General features: G+C 38.2%; 1 protein-coding gene across 1 annotated transcript in view; it reads left to right on the top strand.

Moving 5' to 3' along the window:
* Nucleotides 1-21,692, top strand: part of SEMA4B (semaphorin 4B) — a 1,355,182-nt gene that overhangs the window by 353,296 nt on the left and 980,194 nt on the right. The window contains exon 3 of the mRNA XM_044078286.1: nucleotides 8,152-8,337. The gene's annotated coding sequence lies outside the window, so the exon portion shown is untranslated. The remainder of the gene's footprint in view (nucleotides 1-8,151; nucleotides 8,338-21,692) is intronic.

The raw sequence follows: 21,692 nt of genomic DNA, 5'->3' as shown, positions 1-21,692 counted from the left end.
TAGTTCATTTTGAAGCTCGTGTAAGACACAACCTGGGATAGCATCTGGTCCCATTGATGCTGTGTTTTTGGCCTTTGCAAGGGCTGTCTTTACTTGTGTGTCTGAGATATCTGGAGCGCCACATTCTTCTGGGATGGGTGCTAGCCCCTTTGGTGGAGAGGGGGGGGGTGAAGTTTGCACTGAACTTGTCAGCCAGGATGTTGGCAATGTCAGTTGGTTCAGTGTATTTATGGCCATTATGCACTAGCTCGGAGCATATCTGAGAGTTTGCCCCTAGACTCTTGACATAGTTAAAGAAGGCCTTGTGGTTATCCTTAGAGTCATTAGCTATTTTTCTTTCGAAGTTGGCCTTGGAGGATTTAATGAGGGAGCGCATTTTTTTACTGATGTTAATCAGAGATGCCTTCTTATTTTGGGATTTTATTCTATCTTGCAGGAGTTTCCTCCTTCTGTTGTAAAGTTTATATTACTGGAAGCCATCTCCTGTGCTGAAGCTAAAATTTAAAGCACTTTTTTTGCTGAACAGCTGAAAGGCTTCCCCACCAGTTTTTTCTTCTCCTTTACAAGCTGATTTTCTCTTACTTTCTCTAGATTTATTCTCTATTGACATCTAGACAGTATAGTGACTAACTAGCAAATGAATTTTACCAAAATAAATGATTTTTGCTTACTGTTTCCAAAAGTTTCTGTTTTCAAAGTAGGGGAGCTGTAATGTACCTGTTGATCAGTGTGCAGGCGTTTGGGATACTTCCTATGCCAAAATGTTTCTTATTGGTGAATCATACAACTTACCAAATTCATAGTCTTTTGCTTTATGTTTCATCTCACTGACATAAACAAGCATAGCTTTCACCTAGCCTTGGCTTCTTATAAAGAATTAATAAGAAGTAAGCAACAGATTGTTTTCTGGGCTCACTGTAATTCTTGAAATTGCCCCTTATTATTATTATTTGGTCTTTTTCCTCTTTTTTATTTTTAATGCCTTTATTGAATTATAACTTAAGACATAGGCAAACATGCATTTATATAAAACAAAAGAAACCATATTAACATATTTCCAGTTGTAAACATTGTGCATCATCACATGTATTATTTTGTATATTTATCATCAAGTCAACATTACATAAATTGATCAATTCCTCCCTTCTCTTAAACCTCACCTCTCCTCCAAAACATAATGTTGTATGAACTGTTCACGCAATTTCCATTTTTCTATGTAATTTGCTTCTACCTTTTTCTAACTATCCTACTTTCAGTTATTTTATCTTTGTTACAATATTCAATACTTCATATACAGTTGGTTTAGATTTTGATTTCCATTTTCTAGCAATTGCTTTTTGGCAGCCACTAGAATTAAACTTAACAAGGCCTTGCTGTGTTTAGGCAATGTTTAGCTGTATCACAGTTCAAAAAAGTTGCACCCATTTGCTGACCCAATATTTCTGACAGAGTACTGTGTAGGTAATTTTTAAAGTCTGCAAACTCATTACACTTCCAAAAATATGTTCCCAGTTGCCTTTTTCTTCCCCATCACACCACCAACATTTGCCATCTAATTCATTGGAATGTGTTTGGGGTATAAAAATACCCATGCAAATACTTCCAAGCAAAATTTTTAAATCTTTTAGACTTTGCTACATATTTGGGAGTCATATACATGTCCTCCCATTGTTTTTTGTGAATTGCTTATCCAACCTCTCTTCCTAACCATTGAGTACAATGCCCCCTTTGGTATGTACCTAACCAAGCACATCCAAAAATTGGAACATCCACAGAAGATCCTCATTAAAAGAATATTAGTCCTATGTAAACCATCTCAAAGCCCAATCCCTGTATTCTGCCTTCTACAGGCTGTTGTGAGCAGCTCTATGCCTGACATACAGGCATTGGTGGACCCCACTCTGAAAGACCTCCTGCATATTCACAAAACAAACAGCATTAGAATTACCTTTTCTAAAGACTTAAACATTGCCTGTGATATAAATAAGTCCTGCTGGAGAGACTGGTATGTATCTCAAAGACTACCCATTCTCTGGAACAGGCTTCCCATCCAAGTGAAGCAGAGTTCCTCCCTAAACCAATTCAAGTGAAGCTTGGACAATTGGATGGGGAACAGGAAATTCATCCCTGGTTTGACATCTATGTCTCTGATGAACAGGGGCAGCCTGCAAATGGTTCATCTTCCAGGCCCCCCACTTGTAAATGTTTCATCTCCCAAGCTCTTGCTTATACTTACCAAGGGTTTCATAACTTGTCAGAGATTTGGGTGGCATGGCTAGGCTTAAAAAGACCATAGTGGTCATTAGCCTAGTATACATCTATGAACATCCCAATGTTTCGTTATGAATTCCATTCTCTCTTCCCAGCCTTGTCTAAACTCCTCTAATTGTTTCCTATTATTGTCGTGAAGTATTTTATATGCGCTACTAATTACCCCTTTTTAAACAGAAGTTTCTTTTTAAGATTCAATTAAAAACTCTACCAGAGCAGGTCTTTCACTTGGGATTCCCCTATCCCTTTCTCTTTGCCTATACTCAGATATCAATTCTTGTGTGGGAAAGCAGTTTCTAGCCTGTAGTCCAAATGTTTCCTTGACTTACCTTTCTCTCTCTAGAGATTTCTTTCCAGGTATGTCTCATGTAGCATTGCAATTAGCACTCTGCATTTCTTAATTTAATTCAGTACTCTTTCTTTTTTATCAATACCTGTGACGCTATTCACATTCCAAAATAATATGTTTAGTGTAGCCATTATGATAAGATGTTATTATTCCCACCTATTATATATGACAGCTTTTTTTAAATGTCTATTTCCAGCTTCTGTGTTACACGGACCCACTAATGTTTGGCAGGTTGATCTTTTATAGAGTTGTTTCTTGTCATTTCCATTTGAATCTATGTCACATTTTACAAGACAATTATTTAATGAAACACCCAAAAAACACACACACCCAGACCATCCTTAGAACAAATTAACTTAAAACTAACAGAAAAGTAATGAGGTTTAATCCTCCTGATAGCAACACCTGTCCCAAATTGACAGCTGTGCACACGGGCAAAATCTAATCTAAAATTAAAGTTATCCATGCTAAAATGCATGTTACAGCCTGTGCTCCTACTTACAGTACTTGCTGTCTGTTCCTGTCTTATCTTTTCCCCTCCTACATGTTAAAAGCAGCTTGTATGTCTTAAAACATTAACTTTCAGCCTTAAGAAAGTTTTTGTTTTTTTATTGCATACCAGTCAGCTTGTCTTCGTGGAAACCTAAAAATAATATGTACACCTGCCCTCAGCTACAGACTTCTCAAAATGAACATTTATTTGCTAAATGAAAACTTTACATTGCACTCAGTGTTCTCTTATTTATGTGCTTACACAAAACATTATTAGATTAACCCAAGGTTCTTAATCCAGATATTCACATATGCAAAAGTAGGAGAAAACATATCAGCTCTACAGATATTATAATCTGTGCACTTTTACGCTTCCCACCCCTTACCTCAGCAACCAAAGACTGCAGCATATTAACTTAAACTTGTTTTTGTCCTGCTTTTCTTCTCTTTTTTACACTGAAATGTTTACATTTCTTAAAACGAAAAAAGAAGTAAAAAGGCACTTGAGTATTTTATCACATACAGTAATAACTGAAACAGCGTTACTATATAACATGCAATTTATATCTTGAAATGTTAAATACAAATACTGTTAAGAACAAAAAATTGTTTTACTTGCAGTTATTTTCCTCCTCTTTTTAGTGTCCTTCCAAATATTAATGATATTAAGTGGGATATATGCTTTTCAGTCCATCAAAAGTTTAACGAAGCCAAAAAACTCCAAGCTTTCCTATATTTCTTGCAAAGTCATGTTTTACAAATTATATTTATGCTTTATAATTTCACATTTATTCACTAATTTCAGTGTTTCTGGTATTCTTTCTGTTCATCTCCATCTCCCATCCAGAAACAAGGGTTCAAGTCCAAGGAACTCCTGATTCTTCTAGTCGAAAGGTTTCACTGGCAAAGTCTGTCTATGAGCTTTATTATCAGAAGAATGAGAAGCAGAATCCCCTTCTGTTTTCTGGCTCACTTATTGTAGGACAAACGTTTATATTTACTCCTTCATCTGTTCTGCATCAAAAGATTACTTTGATCCTCCAGGAAAAAATATTCTGAAGACAGCTGGATACAGCAACATGAATCCTACACCTGCCTATCAACATTCTTTGACTAGTAGGATAAATTTGCTTCTCTTCTGCCTGTTATACATTGAATAATCATTTTCTACAAATGCTCTACTGCCTCCAGTTTTTAATATGTTACCCTTGTACCACAATTCTGTCAGGATCAACTCTTTCTGCTGGTATAATTGCATATTTACTAATACAGGCCTTGGCTTTTCCATCACGGCCATGTTTGGAGCATACACATGATGTGCCCTTTCAATTAGCAAATCCTGCCGTGGAAAACCAGTCCACTTGCTTATTTGTCCTTTCATAAAATTAACAGTCTGTTCCTTCCAGTTTCTCTGGTATAGCAGAAAATCTCAGGTTTTCCCTGTGTACTCTGTATTTTGTTTCAACCATTTATTGAAACAGCTCTTCTTGCGCAGTCTCATATTCAGCAACCCTTTTCTTCATTTTGACCACTAAATTTTGCAGTTTTATCAGTTCATCTAAATAACTCTTTAAAGCTTCTTCCATTTTTCCAGCCTTTTGTTACTTGAGTTCATATACTACTTCAGTGTTTCATTTATTGGGTCTATATTAGAACACCGAACATTTAAAATGTAGAGTGTTCTAATATCAACCCGTTTTTAGCGAACGTTGAAAATATCGAAGAAGCAGAAAACCAAATTCTTTTCTAGGGAAAGAATTTGGTTGTCCGTTTCTGTTGCTTCGGTATTTTCAGCGCTCTGGTGGAAAGTTACCGGTCGGGTTCAGGTAAGTGTGCGACTGAGTGCGGGTTAGGTATGTGTGCAATTGTGTGGACATGAGGGTTAGGGCGGGTTAGGTGAGTTAGGGTTAGGGCGCGGGTTAGGTATCTGTGCGATTGTGTGGATGTGAGGGTTAGGGCAGGTTAGGTGAGTTAGGGTTAGGGCTCGAGTGAGGTGAGTGTGCCATAGTGAAGGACCTTAGGGTTAGGGTTTGGGTTAAGGTAAGTGGATAGTTAGTGGTGTGTGTATAGTTTAGTGTAGGGTTAGGTGTAAGAGTTTAGGTGTATGTGCGTGGATTGCTGTTTGTCTGGTGTGCTTGTGTTGTGTGTATGTGTTATGGAACAGCAAATTTTTTCCCTAGGAAAAAATTTGCTGTTCTGAATGTTCGATGTTTAGTATTTTCGATTGGTAGGGTTCGATATTAGAACACTTGACATTTTGAATGTTCAGTGTTCTAATATAGACCCCATTTATTATAATCAGCTCTGAGGATACCTGATTTATTTTTTCCTCTAGATTACTGGAAGCCATGTCTTGCATCAAAGCTGGAGCTTTAACTGCTTTCTGCTGAACAGTTGCAGGATTTTTCCCTGTCAGTGTTTTCTCTTCGTCTTTTCTAGTTGATTTTCTTGCAGATTTTCTAAGTTTCTTCTTTGCTGGCATCTAAGCAGTGTACTTACTAGCCAGTAACTGAATTTACTAAGTCTGGCAGAGTTACTGGCTCCTAACCCTCAGTTTCTTCTTTCACAATGGGAGAGCTGAAATTAAGCTGTTGATCACTATGCAGCCATCTTGGACGTCCTCTGGTCTTTTCCTCTTTTGAAAGAAAGTACTTCCCTCCCACTCTGCAAGATGCAAATTCAAGCTCCTTAGCTGTTCCATTTCCATTGAGGAACATGTTCATTTTTTGGATCCACAGCTTCCAGTTTTCTAATGCACTTCCTTGCACTGAGAGAATTTGTGAGGTTTGTAAACTGGACCATCTTTTCCTTTTGAAAAAAATGCTCCATGGGCTTCTTACAAGTTATGTAAGTGAAAGATGAAATGACAAGTTTAAAAATAATGGATTTCAAATGGTAAATTATATTTCTACATTACAGAAAGATAAAATACTTGAAGGTGAATACATTTTATTAGTTTGACACTTGTGACACCATTTAACCTTTGTAATGTTTGTTAGAATGCTCAGCAAAGACTCAGATTTGTGTCCAGTCTCCAGGAAGTCTTTAGCCTGCCTACCAAATTCTGCTTGCTTGCTCTTGAGACATGTACATACAATAGAATTGCTGCTAATATCTTAAAGCTACAACTCTATGTGCTATATGATGACAGTGTCACGTGTCTTCCTGTGGGGATTCTGAATTTATTCTCCATGTCTGAATTTGTGTTACCTTCTCTGTCATCAGATTGCTGGGCTCTGAAGTGTGGAATCAAATAACATTGCCAACATCCTGGCGGACAGGTTCAGTGAAAACTTTACCCCACCCCCCCTTCCCAGGCAAACACAGGAGGGCTGTGGCTTACCAGGTTAGCAGACAATTGCAAACTGGGAGCCATAATAGACTCTCCAGCTGACACAAGCATCCTCCAGAAGGGCCTTACGGAGACAGATACCTGGTGTCAGAACCATGGCCTCAAGCTAAATGCCAAAATGTGTATGATCATCCCCTTTGGGAAAAACAAAGTGCCCACAAACTACCACATAGGAGGTAATCCACTAAGTACCGAAGAAGTAATTAGGGATCTGGGGACCCAAGTAGGTAGTAGCCTCTCCTTTGACAATCACATTGCCAAAGTGGTTAGAAAAACCTTCTATATAGCTCACCTAATCACAAAAGGGTTCACATCTAGATCAAGAGAGGTCATTGTGCTCCACTAGTCATCGCTCATCAGGCCCATAATTGAGTACAATGCCCCATTTGGGATGTACCTTACCCGACACCTGCAACAACTGGAGAGACCTCAAAAATACCTCACCAAGAGGATCGTGGGTCTCAAACAGATGCCCTATGCAGCTCAACTAAAGAAGCTACAACTCTACTCAGTTGCTTACTGCCTACTCAGAGGGGACCTCTGCCTGACATCCAAGGCCATGTCTAACCCGGACATGCTCCACCTCAAGAAAACCAATTCCATTAGAACTACACGCTCCAGGGATTTAAACCTTAGCACAACAATAAACAGGACATGCTGGAGGGATAGATTCATATCCCAAAGACTTCCCTCGCTCTGGAATAGAATCCCAGTCCATGTTAGACAGAGCCCCTCGCTGACCCTCTTCAAGAGAAATCTTGATGAGTGGATGGGTAATCGTAAATTTACTCCTGGGATCACTTCTTTGGCTCTGCTGGACAGAGGCTCAGGAATATAGTCTAAAAGGGAGGCGAAAGCCAACATTCTGGATAGGCTTATAAATGCCCTAGGGCAGATAGCCTAGTACCTACCTATGAACCTATGAACCTATATGGTTATTAATGCTGCTCTCAGCCTATCATTTCCAGCTATAATGCCTCCCTTCTGAACCAGAGTACAATAAGAGATTCATCTGGCTTTATTTATCAACTATGATTGTCTTGTGTAGCACTCAGGATTCTTCCTCCCACTGGACAGCAGCTTTTTACCCAACATTAGCCACCATTGCCACCAACATCATCAGGAAAAAACCCTATAGGTACTCACTAGTCTAGCCGTTTTCCCTGTGACTGTGTTTATGTGTTTAAAAATGACATTTAGCACATCAGAAAGATTTACCAGTCATTATGATTTAGCAATGGCAACATTCCTTGCATATCACTAAATTGTCAGAAAGCAGTGATTTTGTTTTGCCAGTATATTACTTTCACTTTTTGTACTTTATAACTGCAGTCATGTACAGCAGGCATGTCAAAAGGGTGAATTTTGTTTTTCAGTTTGCTTACATTTTGTTCTACATCTGAATGAGTAATGCTGTCCAAGCTGTTACATGGACAGACTTTAGTAAAGTTTTATTTCTTTGATTACACTCTGCTAACATAAACTTCGACATGTAAGATTTCCAGGTCTGCTGTTCAATATTTACAGGTGCTGATGAGTTGCTCAGTGATTAATGCAGGACAAATACATTCCTGTCAAATAAATGTGTGTATAATTTATTTTAATTTGTACATCATATTGACTTGAACATATTTAGAGTGTGACTATTAGACTGAAAGGTATAATGATTAATTCTTGCTCCTTGCAGAAATAAAATACAGTTTATATGAGCAGTATTGACGCATGTCCACAAGGCGTATTCAAAAGACAGGCCTTCCAGTGTGACTGAACAGATTCCTTTGAAAATAATACCTTTGTCCTCATGCATACCTGCCATCACTGCTGTTTAGAATTTGAAGGGAAGGAGATGTGACCAAATCTGGATTTTACTGAGGTGAGAAAGCTGCAGAGAATCAGAAGTGAGACTACATTATCTGTTGCAACCAAAAGCCTCATTGTCCTGGATTGTCAGGAATATTTCAGAAGGTGAATGTTAAGATTACAATAACGTCTTTTTGTGTTGGGTTAAGAGGAAGCTGCTTGTAACGCTGACTCATACTGATGGGCGTGTATGTAACTCCTTAATATATCTCATGCTGAGTCACACAGTATGTTCTTTAAAGCCTTTTCAAGGAGCATTTAATTGGTGACTGCATTGTCTCAAAACCTGTGATTATTATACTGTCTGCACCTAATGGAGCCCCCTACCACAAAAGAGAATAATGCAGCTTCTGATGTATTAGTTCTGAACATGGATATTATTCTTTTGACAGTACTACACAACTCATTGTTTCTTCACAACTGGATAATGCTTGTTCTGAATTATGGTTCCAAATCCTTATAAGGTCAGCATGCATTCAGTTTAGTAAGAAACCTGCAGTTTCTTCAGAAGTCAGTTGTTGTAACTGGCATTTGTAAAGATATTTAGGTATTTCTGAAATATGTTCTTAACACTTATCCTTAGTGGAAGGTGTAGTGACCCACATCACCACAGAGACCCCAACATCCTATCTGATGTGAGTGCATACTCATACACTTTTGATGAGAGCTACTACTAAAGACTCTTGGTAACCAAACACTTACCCCAAGCTTCCATGTGCATCACTGCCCCTCCTCTGAGCATTGAATATCTTCTATCTGCCCTTTCCCTTCTCAGGATGTACATACTCATCTGCCCACAGCAGCTCCAACACAAACTGTAGCCACTAATTGAATTCAGACCATCTGAATGTTATTTAGGGCTTTACCCCTCTGCACTAGCGTAGCTAGCCAGAATTCTATGACCAATGTCTCAGGCTCTACAGAGTTTCTTGTGAAGACATGATCCCTTTTCTGTATATTTCCCCAGTGACATACATTATGTGAATGGCAATCATTGCTTTGCAGAGTTTGTTATGTTTGAATGTCTTTATATAACTGACAATATGTAGTCTCACTCTTCTCTCACTTATGGGCATTTGTTCCCTGCTTATACTTTATATCAGAAAATGCAGGTATATGACACTCCTGGATGAGGCCTTTTGCTTGCACATGATCTCCTTTTTGCCAGTGATGCCATTTCCACATTTACAGATACCATTATGTAAAAGTATTACCACTGCCTAGCTGGAAAAAGACTCCACAGTTTCCTTACAGTTAGCCTCTGCTACTGTTATTTTGGCCTTAGAACATGAATCGCAGTTGGCTGTATGTTAGAAGAGTGCTGTAAGAGGTATTCCATTTGCTGTCTGTAGTCTAAAATCTTTCTATGTTCAGATTATGATGACATCATAGATAACAGAGATTATATTTTCTTATGGCATGATAAAGTGCTGCTCTACATACAAAGTACAGTTTTCCACACAAATGCTGTAAAGGTGAAACAGGAAGCAAAGGATAGACTTGAAATGCAACATTTGCCATAATGCTAGGATTTGGTTTAAGGATCTGTGTGTAAAAACTGTCTGGCTGAAGATTTTGTTTGGATAATAATAGACTGACTTGTAATTAAGCATAGTAACACCAAAATGCTGGTAGTAAATTATTTTTACCAGCAGTGGTGAGATATGATAAAGTCCTTCTCTTGTACTCTCTTGGATCCCATCATTCAAAGTGAAGGACAGCATTCATTCATTCTTCTTACCCAGTTTACCCTATTCAGGGTTGTAGGAAACCAGAGCTTATTATGGCAAGCACGAATCAAGAAATAACCTGGATAGGATGCTGTATTCAGTGTCAAAGGGGACCATGGCTTATTATGGCAGGCACGAATCAAGAAATAACCTGGATAGGATGCTGTATTCAGTGTCACAGGGGACCAGGGCTTATTATGGCAGGCACGAATCAAGAAATAATCCTGGATAGGATGCTGTATTCAGTGTCACAGGGGACCAGGGCTTATTATGGCAAGCATGAATCAAGAAATAACCTGGATAGGATGCTGTATTCAGTGTCACAGGGGACCAGGGCTTATTATGGCAGGCACAAATCAAGAAATAACCTGGATAGGATGCTGTATTCAGTGTCACTGTCACAGGGGACCAGGGCTTATTATGGCAGGCAATGGGTTGGATGAAGGAAATAAAGCCACATGGAACACCAGCTCATCTCACGTTGCACACATACACTAATGTACACAGCACCTATATGCCTACTGGCAGTTTGGAATATTGCCAGTCAGCTAATAGCCTGACTATGGGATGTAAAAGGAAACTGAAGACATTAGCAAAACCTTATATAATCACAGGGAGATTGAAGAAACCCTGCACAGAAGACTTCCCACCTAGGAATAAAACCTAAGAGCTGTGCGACAGCAACGTTTACCACTCTACCACTGTGCAGTCCAAGTGATACAGCTGACATAATAAATTTACAGTAGATAATTACTCATAAACCATGATTAGAAGTACATTTTACCACTGAAAATAAAAGCATGTATAAACAAAAACTTGATTAGATCCAGCATTGCTGCGTCGAGCACATTTCTCATTTACATTCACTGTGTGCTTTATTAAGCTGAGCAGTTGTGCAACAGTTTCTGCTCAGTTCTGTGTGAGGCAGTCTCTGCTTCTCAGTGCTAGTACACAGTGTGATGTCAAGATTATGAACAAACATGCCAAGTTTATACTCTGCCAGTTGTACTGGCTGCAGGTCAGGTTCACTCTCAAGGTTAATGTAAAAACACTATTATAATACTTGTAAATGAACAAATCTTTTATTTCTTTAAGTATGTCATGGTCCCGAACCATTTTATCATTGACAGTATTGCATCCATTTTTTGTGGCATGTTTCCTAAAGGTCAGTAAATAAACTGGTTCTTGCCAGATAATGGAGTTTGGGCAGGGAGTTATGTAATTGTTATATAAGTTTCTTCCTACTGCCATAAAAGGGATTTACCTCACTGAATGCATTCAGGAAAGATACAACCATCTGCCTTCTCATCCTAATACCATATCTTATGTAACTGTTGGTCTTAGGTTGAAGCAGTTTGAATGTTTTCACAGTACATCTTTAATTTTGTGTAGCATCATAAGTAGTACAGATAAAACACTGATGGTGATTTTTTTTTTAATGTAGTATGTGTTCGTTCCCCTTAGAAGAGTCCCACATTAGGGGGCTAGCTGCCTTACTGTAAGGGGGGCATGTTTTTTTTTTTTTTTTTTCACATGTAGTGTTCCAATAGTACCAGACTTTAGTAATCATGTATCACTTTTTAATAACTAATTTGTGCAGTGCGCCTATTCGATGTTAACGGTAACGGTTACATGGAACTGGTTATGGAGCACTGAGAAGCTATACCAAGATTGTTACTTTCCAAATTGCAGGTATGGTTTGACTATTTTAATTACAGCAGCAGAAAGTTGTATATGTGGCGAAAGATCGGTTTCTTATTCCCACTGCGCTGCTTTTTCTCAGTAGTTATATGAATATAGTTAATTTATTTAAGAGAAGGAGTAGGGTAATACTGGGTTTGCACCTTTCAAAATGCTTAATTTGTTTTCTGTAGATACTGAAGTTTGTGGTACATCAATATTAGTTTCTTGATAGTGCAGGACACACTATTTGTTTTCCTCATTGTCTTGTTATGGACCACACTGTAAGTACCATATTTGGAAATGGAATTATGACATTTCCTAAAAACACACACATCTTGAACTGCAAATGATTGAACTTAAAATTTTAATTAACAAAATATATAAAAAATACATCCTTTTTTGTAGGCGGTTAAGTCCCCTGCACCCCCACCCCCTACTAATTAAATATATTAATTACAGTAAGGAAAAGGCAAATTTCCTGATCTGTGCTGTTCCACAACCTTCCAAAAAAGTGAGTTTTTAAACAACTGATTTTTGATCAATGAAAAGTATCATTGATGAAAGGTAGGTAACTCACCAGCAGTAGTTTCTTGATATTGCTTCCTCATTGTCTTGTGATGGACCCCACTGTAAGTACCATAGATGCAACAACATCATTGATGAACTGGATTGGATTACATAAGGTACACTATTTTTGAGCAGCTGACAAAGTAGATGGCCTGTTGGATGAGTTTATGAGTCCATTTCACATCTGGCGTTTGCCATTGATTTGTTGACTCCTGTTTTTTAATCTCATATTTTATTTGCTGTACTTATTCTGCTTGTGTGCAGTAAAGTTGTAATGGCATGGGGGGGGGATTGGTAATGCTTAAACCGTCAGTCAGCGTTTTACTTATCAGTCTTCCACATCATTAGGATTATGTCTTAAGTGATGTTACCACACATTTTTTAACAACAAAAAATATGTTTGATGATGTTATCAAACAATTTAGCATTAATCATTTTGACAGAACTGATTTATTTTAACAATGCTGTTGATAGGCCAAGCCATACTTTAAAACAGTCAAGAAGCCATGAAGGGGTAGCCAAATTCATATGAGTTGCAGGTTCCTTACAAGCTGATTAGTGTAAATTCCAGATACCCCCCATCCTGCCCCCCCCCCCCCCCTCAGCCATAGTCAAATTTCCATCACAATGTTGTCTTGTGAGCTTACATTCTTCTGAGAAATCTGGCTGTAGAGTTACCCTGACAAGTCCATAACTATGGTATTTTCTGGGGATAGTCTTTTTACTGGTCTGTGACTCTTAACTCTGAGAAGTGAAGTACAAGAAGGTAGGGCCATGAGAAACAAATAGATAACTTCCATAATTGATCGGGCATGCTGCATCTGCTTTGAGAAGTGACTTTCATGAAAGGTCACTTGCTTTCATCAGCATAATAAACTGATTCTCCCCAACCTATGACTTTTACAGAGAACTGTATGGTCCAAATGCATTGTGTGTACAGGATGCCTGGTACTAGCGCTATACTGGTAGCTAGTTTTGAATCAGTACGGAACTTAAAAAAAGAGAAACTCCATGTTGTTTCACTGACAAACAAAAACTAATATGATACCTTTTCATTTGAGCAATGCGTGTATTATATTACAGGCTGCATAAGCTTTCAGGCTATGTGAGCTAGTTCCTGACAAAGGCCTCATGCAGTCATAAAGGTCAAATAGGTTCTGTTGTAAAATCTGTGCTTATCTCATAAAAGGCATGATAACATGCCTATTGTTCTAGGGTTTTCAGTGTGTAATTTAGTTGTTGTACACCTGTGATGCTGTGCTAAACATGACCACATCTAAGGGACTAAAGATTAACTAATTGATTAATGGAACTTGCAGTACTTAGAACTGCCTTTCTCAGATTTATTTCATCTGTCAACCTGCATTTGTATTTATTTTGTTTGAAGTGGTTAGTGAGTCTACTATCTGTCATCTTTTGACTAGACTGAACATTTTAAGCATAGTGTTTGTGTCTTATCCTCTGTGTTTAATGTGTGTGTAAATATAATTTTGTTCATTCAGCCCAAATCTCTGCTGACAAGATACCTGCAGATCAGTTAAGTGCAGTGCATTTGTTTTTCTTTCGAGTGAACAAAGTTTATTTCAATGTACTGTTAGCCTAAGGTTTAACTGTTGCAGTGGGTGTCCTGATTTCTGTCATATGTCTTGTTTACTGCCAGAACTTTATCTGATACATGGTACAAGGTCATGAACCATATTCTCTGTTACTCATCAGTCACCTCTTGTTTATTCTTTTTTCTGATTATTTGAACTATTGCTAATACTATTTACATTTCTAGTGTGATAAGTAGCAATAGTAATCGGATATGCATGCATCCAGGCCAGTGTGATGACAAGGATCCTCTCATCATGGCTGTAGCACAGACCAGTGATGAGATTATGCTAAGACACTTCATGGACATATTGAAATACAAGCAGTTGAGGTGAACAGTAATGGCACACAAGCACCCCGAGTAGTGGATGCAAGTGTGTGCACTCAGTTGTAATAAACAGCAACAAATGCATTCATAGAAAATTATGCAATTGAAAGAAAAGTACCACAGGTGTTGACATTGGAATAGAGGTTACACTATACTAATAGAATCCTGAGAGATAAACAAAATAAAAGTGTTCATGGAGGTGCGGGACAAAACAATCAATGGAAAAGCTGAGTGAAGAAGATGCTATGGAAATGTAGCAGTTTGAAGAATGTGAAGTAGACCCAGCAGAGATGGGATATAATGGGTGGTGCAGTGGTGCAGTGGTTAACATTGTCACCTCACAGCAAGAGGTTCTCTGGTTCGATTCTCAGCTGGGGTGCCTTCTGTGTGGAGTTTGCATGTTCTCCCTGTGTTTGCGTGGGTTTCCTCCGGGTACTCCGGTTTCCTCCCACATTCCAAAGACATGCATCTGGAGCATTTCTCCCTGGGCCTCCACTGAAAACAGGCTCTGTGGAACCTAGTCAGACTTTCCCGGTCAACAAATGATAAATAAATAAAATAAAAAATAAATAATAACGTAATATGATGTGACAACCTGCACCAGACCTGACAAAATTGGAGTGTCAGCAGTGGACCTGTACTATACTGCGAATGTCATTCAAAAATGAATCTATGTTGCCCCAAAGGGAGTTAATCCAGAAATTCAATCCACATGCCAGTATATCCACAGTTTACTGGGAAAGTGAGCCCCTGCAAAAGTCAGAGTACAAGGGGTCATAAAACATATACATGAGAAATATACTACATATGCAGATGGATTCCAAAAATATATATATTCTCAAAGGAAATGAACACAGAACTCATGGAACTGAATGTTTTATAGCACTGCATTAGCAAGGGGACCTACCACAAAAGTCAGGATGTACACTGTCATAAACACTTGCCTAGGAAATGTAGGACAATTGACAGTCTGTAAACTGCAATGTTATGAAAATATATACAACACCCAGGTATTTGAAACCCCCAAACAGTTGTAAAGGCTCAGTAAAAATCATTGCATAAAATACACTGATCTATCAATGGAACTTAGAATAATGGAGTGTGACTCCCCACCACTGGGCTGGTAATCAAGGAGCCTCAGTCCTCACCACTGGCAACATTGGGGCACATGCATTGGGAGGGAGACAGGTACACACACAGTATTTCCAGATGCAGCTCTCTGCATCAAGTGCAATTTCCCTTAAGAGCATACAAAGACCACAGTCAGTCCGGGGGTGGTTTCTCCCTCTTTTTCAATATATCTAGTAAGACTCCCCACTGGCACAGTTATACAGTTGAGATCTCAGCTGAGTGGCCAAGCCAAGACCTCCAGCACCCAGTCTGTCCAACCAGTGCTTCATGTCCCTGCCCAAGTAGCTGACACACACACTCTTTGAGGTTTGATTTATACATACATGCACACACCTGGAAAAGGTTGGCACAGGTTTACTAGCTATGCCCCCTTTTGCCCAGACTATAAGGAAGTTATCACTGCCACCAGCTATCTCCTTATCAGGTACTTTAAGGCCCTTAACAAAGGGTGTCCAATCTTACTGTGTAATGTTACTATCAATACAAATGGTAGTCTGACGAAGAGCAAGGCTATTAGGAGTGGGCCACAGGTTCACCAAATAAATATGCAAGTACTCTCAGAACTTAAATATCTCTACACAGATCAGCCACAGTGAAAGTTTTAAATGTATATAATAATAAATAATAGAAGAACAAGACAATACTAAATATATATTTACAGTGACATCACAGTTCAAAATCACGGGAAATATTTAAAGCAACATTATACGACATTCTCAAATAAAGAAAACTATATAAGCTAAGCGTTGCTATATTCCTGACTATATCTAAAGAGAATTCCTAGACCCTAGTTAACTTACTTCATCAGTGCAATGCAGATGCGATGAATGAATCTTCATGTTGTTAGGTCCAAGACAACATACAGAATGCTGCGTCTCTCTCAGAGTACTTACATTAATATCTCAAATATTACTGCTGGGCTAGCTTGCAGAATGACATAATTTCTTGTCATCTGACCTCTAATCTCCAGGCCCAAAACTACCATTGATGGCAGCTGGTAGCATTTAGCATCTACCTGTAAAATTACATAGACAAGGGCTTTTCCTCAGATCTTTGACAAAGGATGGAAGTCATAAAACAATAAAACACTTCCAAGACAATACAGAAAGCTTCTCAGCACAGACATTGTATCTCCTTCCTGCCATAAAGTAATTTAATTTCATCTAGACTGAGGTTAACCTCCTGTATCCCAGTTTCCACTGTTAAAGTGTATACATTTACACAGTTAGAATAGTGCATGTACATTTCTGTTCTTTTCCAGTAGTGCACACTGTGGATCCATTTTAAACACAAGTATTTTGCAAACCCTTTTCAACACATATCTGTACAATCAAGTTTGATATACACAATATACAGTTCTATTAACACAAGCATCTTACACAAATCATTTTGATATTCACCAATGACATATGATTATTTACAAAATTCCAGTTAGCTGTCCTGGCAGTATCTCCCTTCATGACAGGCAGTAGCAATACTTTACTTCAAATTGGAATGCATATTGAATCTTAGCCCATTTGCATGACTAATTAGCACATGCTAAGGATTTTCCTACATTTTGCCATTACATGTAAAGTGCCATTTTTCTGTGATTACAGCTAACTATCAGTATTGCTCTCCACTAATGGTTATGCAATGTGTGAGCACAGAAAGGCAACTTTGAGTTGTATGCTTATTCGTGGCATGTGTGCAGTGTGTCTATCTACAGACTGAGTTGAAGAGGTGAAGCAAACAGAGTGTATATCACAAGGTGAGCAGATTTTATTTATTTTACATTTGATTACCAGGAAAGTCCAACTGGACACAGGTCCTTTTCAGCAGAGGCCTGTGGAGAAAAGCTTCAGTAATAAAAATTTAGAATGTTGAAAATGCAATACAAATACCAGGAATAACAAATACATAGACAAGAAGAAAGAAGCAGTAAAAAGCAGTGAATTTTCATACACATATATGGGGAAAACAGTGAATAATGTTAAAAGATTTATGCAGAGAGTCACAAAAGTCTATTACATGGATTGCCTTACTAGTAAAGGTGAGATATAAAAATAATAAGCTCTATAGTTAGAAGCATTCACATGAGCATTCAAAAAGGACTGTACCAACCACAGTGGAGTTATAGTTTAGAAATACAAGAAGGCAGTTTATCTACAGGTGTTGAGTGCTGGCTTCAGCGAGAGTTTTAGTTTATATTATTACAAAGGATTACAAGAGTTACAGGGTCTATCCAGGAGTGTTACAAGGTCATAGCCAAGTGTCTTTAAAGTATGATTTAAGAAACTTTTTAAACTGTGAAATATAACTATTTGCAGTTACAGGGGTTGGAAGTTTATTCCATAATTTGGGAATGTAGTTTAAGAAGAGAGAATTCCCTGTGATGTTGTTGGCTTTGGTAGTGTCTAAAAGGTGTAGGTTACTAGAGCAGAGACAATGAGAGCTTTTGTATGGGAGTATAATATTTTGGAGAGCAGAAGTTTTATCAGGTTGGTGAAGAATTGTGTGTCCAAGGGTGAGTCAGTTAAGGCATAGAAGGTGAGGAAGTTCAAGCCAATTTAGTTGCTTAAGAGATGTACAGTGATGTGACCTATAGTAGGCACCTGTTGCAAGTTTTGCTATTTTATTATAGCAAGTTTCTAGTTTAATTAAGTCTGTTTTGTGAAGGTTGATTAGTATTGGAGAGGCATACAGGAGGGTTGATAGACGGTGCATATGGGCTATGATAGCTTTTGTGGTTTTTTTAGAAATAGTTTGTTATGGTATATATGCATGTTGGAGGTGGGATAGGTGCCCATATATCCCAACTTCTTAGCTCAACAGTGGCAGAAGAATCCAGTAATATGTTAGAAAGTGCCAGCCTCCCCTGCATAATGTACACTCTCATTATAAGATTGTTTACTTTCAGGAGAATTGAACACATAATACAAAAACAAACGCATGTATAAATAGAACTAAACTCTGGCCTATGTCATTGATGTGATCTAGACCAGCATATTAGCAAGGCATGCCATATAAGCACTGGTAGATAACTGCGGTGGTGGTGCTGCGGTAGCGTTATCGCCTCAAAGCAAGACGTTGTCCTGTTCGATTCTCAGCTAAAGCGTCTTCTGTGTGGAGACATGCGTGAATGGGCGTACCTTCATTGAAGGTTGTACAACAGGGTTGGCAACTCAGTACGTAAAAATCTTCTGCCAGTCATTAGCAGACCGGAGTTCCACTGTGGCAACCCCTAACCGGGAAAAGCCGAAAGATACAAACAAGAAAAGGTGACAGAAAAACATATTTCAGGAGAATGGAACACATACTAGCAGGACAACACAAATACACTTAACTGGGTTTAAACTGTTGCCTTTTTCAATGCTATATTCTCCAGAACAGTGGACTAGCAATGCAACTTATGAAAACACTCATAGACACGATGATTAGAAAACACATTTCATTAAAAACAGAATACATGATAACAGGACAACAAAAGTACTCTTACCTGGGTTCAAATCCCTGCCTTTTCTTCAAGGATATTCTATAGATCAGGACACAACCAAGGGAAGCCACAGAAGGACATATACTAAAGAGTTTTGAATACAGACATTTTAGAGAAATGTCAGATCAGTGTTGAAAAGTAAAACCTGAGCATCAGAAAACAACATGCCAACCAACGGGGAAGGGGATGAAAACCCATCTGCCACTGTCCACATCACTGCATTGGTAGACTGAGGTATGAAAGTTCTCATATGTATGCTTATCAATGCTTACTGCATTTTATATTTGCATGGCATGTTATTAGTACATGATAATAATTTTGTCTGTATGCTACAAGTTAGATGACCATGGATCTGAATGCCGGACTGCCTGCCCAACTAATACTTTCCATGCTTCTGCATTATTTACTGAATCTACAGCAGAATTTCTCAAATTAAAGATTTAACATTGTGGAACACTTAACAATGGCCATTGCTAAATAACATACAACAGTTAGGGAATCAAAACCCACCCTGTTCTGTATTGATAATTTATACAGAATATGTGTGCTATGCATACCCTTATTATGTATATGTATTAAGTACTTAATGCAAGGTACATATTTTTGTCAGACTACTACAAACACATTGGAACAGAACCTCTGCCTGATTAACCAATATTCTGTACACCAGCACATTAGCAAGTGACACCACAAAGGGACTTATGACAAGGTTGTATGAAAGACATTTCAAGGGAATGATAGAACACTGTGGGTGGCAAGAAAATGAACATTGTACATAGCAAATATTGGCAATATAAACATCATGTTATGACTGTAAAGATGTATGGAAGTTCTAACAACGTAACTATTAATATCACATTATGTCAGTATTACCTCTGTTTCACACATCAGCAGTCACTTTAGTTGTGTGACAAAAGCTGAATTCATAGTGCATTCAAAGGATTTTCATCAGGGTTTGCCATGCAATGAGAAGTGTCATTTCTCTTTAATTACATAAGGATAGAGAAGTTGCTGTCTGCCAACTGTCATGCAGATTATACTACAGGTAGATGATGTTTCACATTGTGGAACCCTTTTTGGCAATGTGTGTGCTGTGATGCTATCACAGAGAAGGTAATGACTTTACTCTAGTTCACAATTGCTTGTTGACTGTGTAATACTGAAAAATGAATGCTAGTAAGCAGTAAGAGGACCAAAACCCACCCCCCTACTGTACTGGCAATTTTCACACTAATAAACTGTAATATACCCATACTATGCTTGCCCTTATTATTTATATGCATTGCACATACTTAATGTAAGGAATAAATCAACACCAAAATCCAAATATGAACTAAACATAACCAAAGATGGGGACATCCATCCGGGCATTAACCTAATTGTCACCTATATTCCCCCTGGGGAATGTAGAAACTGACTGGAACCAATGCACAGCACAGTCAACCATCCCCCTGTTAACCCATGATTCTTCTCTTCATAATATAGAGTATACTAGACTGGATACTCACACCAACAGTCATCCCCAGAATATGTCTGACTCTCCCCTAATGATCTTAGTGATCACCTGCTCTCACATTCATCATGAAAAATTAATTGTACACAAGCTACTCATTATATAGTCTATCAGATCCAAGAAAAAAAACTTTTGAAAAAACTAAATTTCAACTTTCAAATCATAACTGGACAAACTAAAGTTCCTTCCCTTGATGAGGCAGTGTCACATCATTTAACAATTCATTCCTTACTATACTTGGCTTACATGCCTAAACGCCAATAAGAAAATTAAAACTCAACTACTACCCTAGCTAACAATAGACACCCAAAACCAAAATAACAACTAGACACAAAGCGGATAGGACATGTGATACCAAATTAGCCCTAGATCATACGTAATAAACAACTTAATCTGCAACATAAACATCAGAATAACCCTCAAAGTACTGGGCAGGTATAAATAAACTACCAACACCAGGCAAATCAACTACCGACCCCAGGAACATTGACAAGACAGATAAGCAAGAAGAAGCCAATTCATCATTCAACTTTCTTCACAGAAACCATCCAGTCATTAGCTAACCCCACCTCCCTCCACTTCAGGTTCATCCACAGAACTATCCAACTAGACCCTTATAGCCATACTATCACCACTTGCCAAAGAGTGAAAAGTGCATAGCACAACCAACTAACTATCTACTAACCTAAAATAAAATCACTCACTCTCTCAACATGGATTCAGACCCCTCATACCATACAACCACTGCCTCCTCTCTTTCTCTTTTACTGAATTAATTATAATTAATATAATAAATATCCTGTTCCTCAAGGTTCCATATTAGGACCTCTCCTTTTTTCAGTCTTCATAAAAGACATCCAAAGTCATAAATGTAAAATAAATAAATAAATAATAAAATTGTTTGTCAGACTGCTACAATTTAAACATCAATGTTAACTCATATTCTCTTGACCTGTGTACTAGCTAAAGACATCACAGAAGAGGTTATATAACAGTTATCAGAAAGCACACATTTGAAGGGATGTTAGCAACAGTGTGTGGGAATGGAAATAGTTAGTGTTAAACATATTACTGCATCCAGGGAATCAAAAACCTCCAGCAGCCACATCCAAGTATACCTTGCATCATATTCATCATTATTGCACAGCATACATTGTTTTTCACACTGATGCACTGCACACCTCATTGGATTAAAAACCCTGCCTGCCTAATTCAAGTACTGTTGACCTGTGCACTAGCTACTGATATCACAGAAGCAGTCATATGACAGATGTCAGAAAACTTACATTTGAAGGGACATCACAACAATGTGGAAGACTGCAATGTGAACAATGTTAAATAGACTCCA

This window comes from Protopterus annectens, chromosome 7.part0, assembly GCF_019279795.1.
Source record: "Protopterus annectens isolate FY-2018-M chromosome 7.part0, PAN1.0, whole genome shotgun sequence".
Lineage (NCBI taxonomy): Eukaryota > Metazoa > Chordata > Ceratodontiformes > Protopteridae > Protopterus > Protopterus annectens.
The sequence above is the reverse complement of the archived record's forward strand: the minus strand, read 5'-3'. Positions and strand labels throughout refer to the sequence as shown.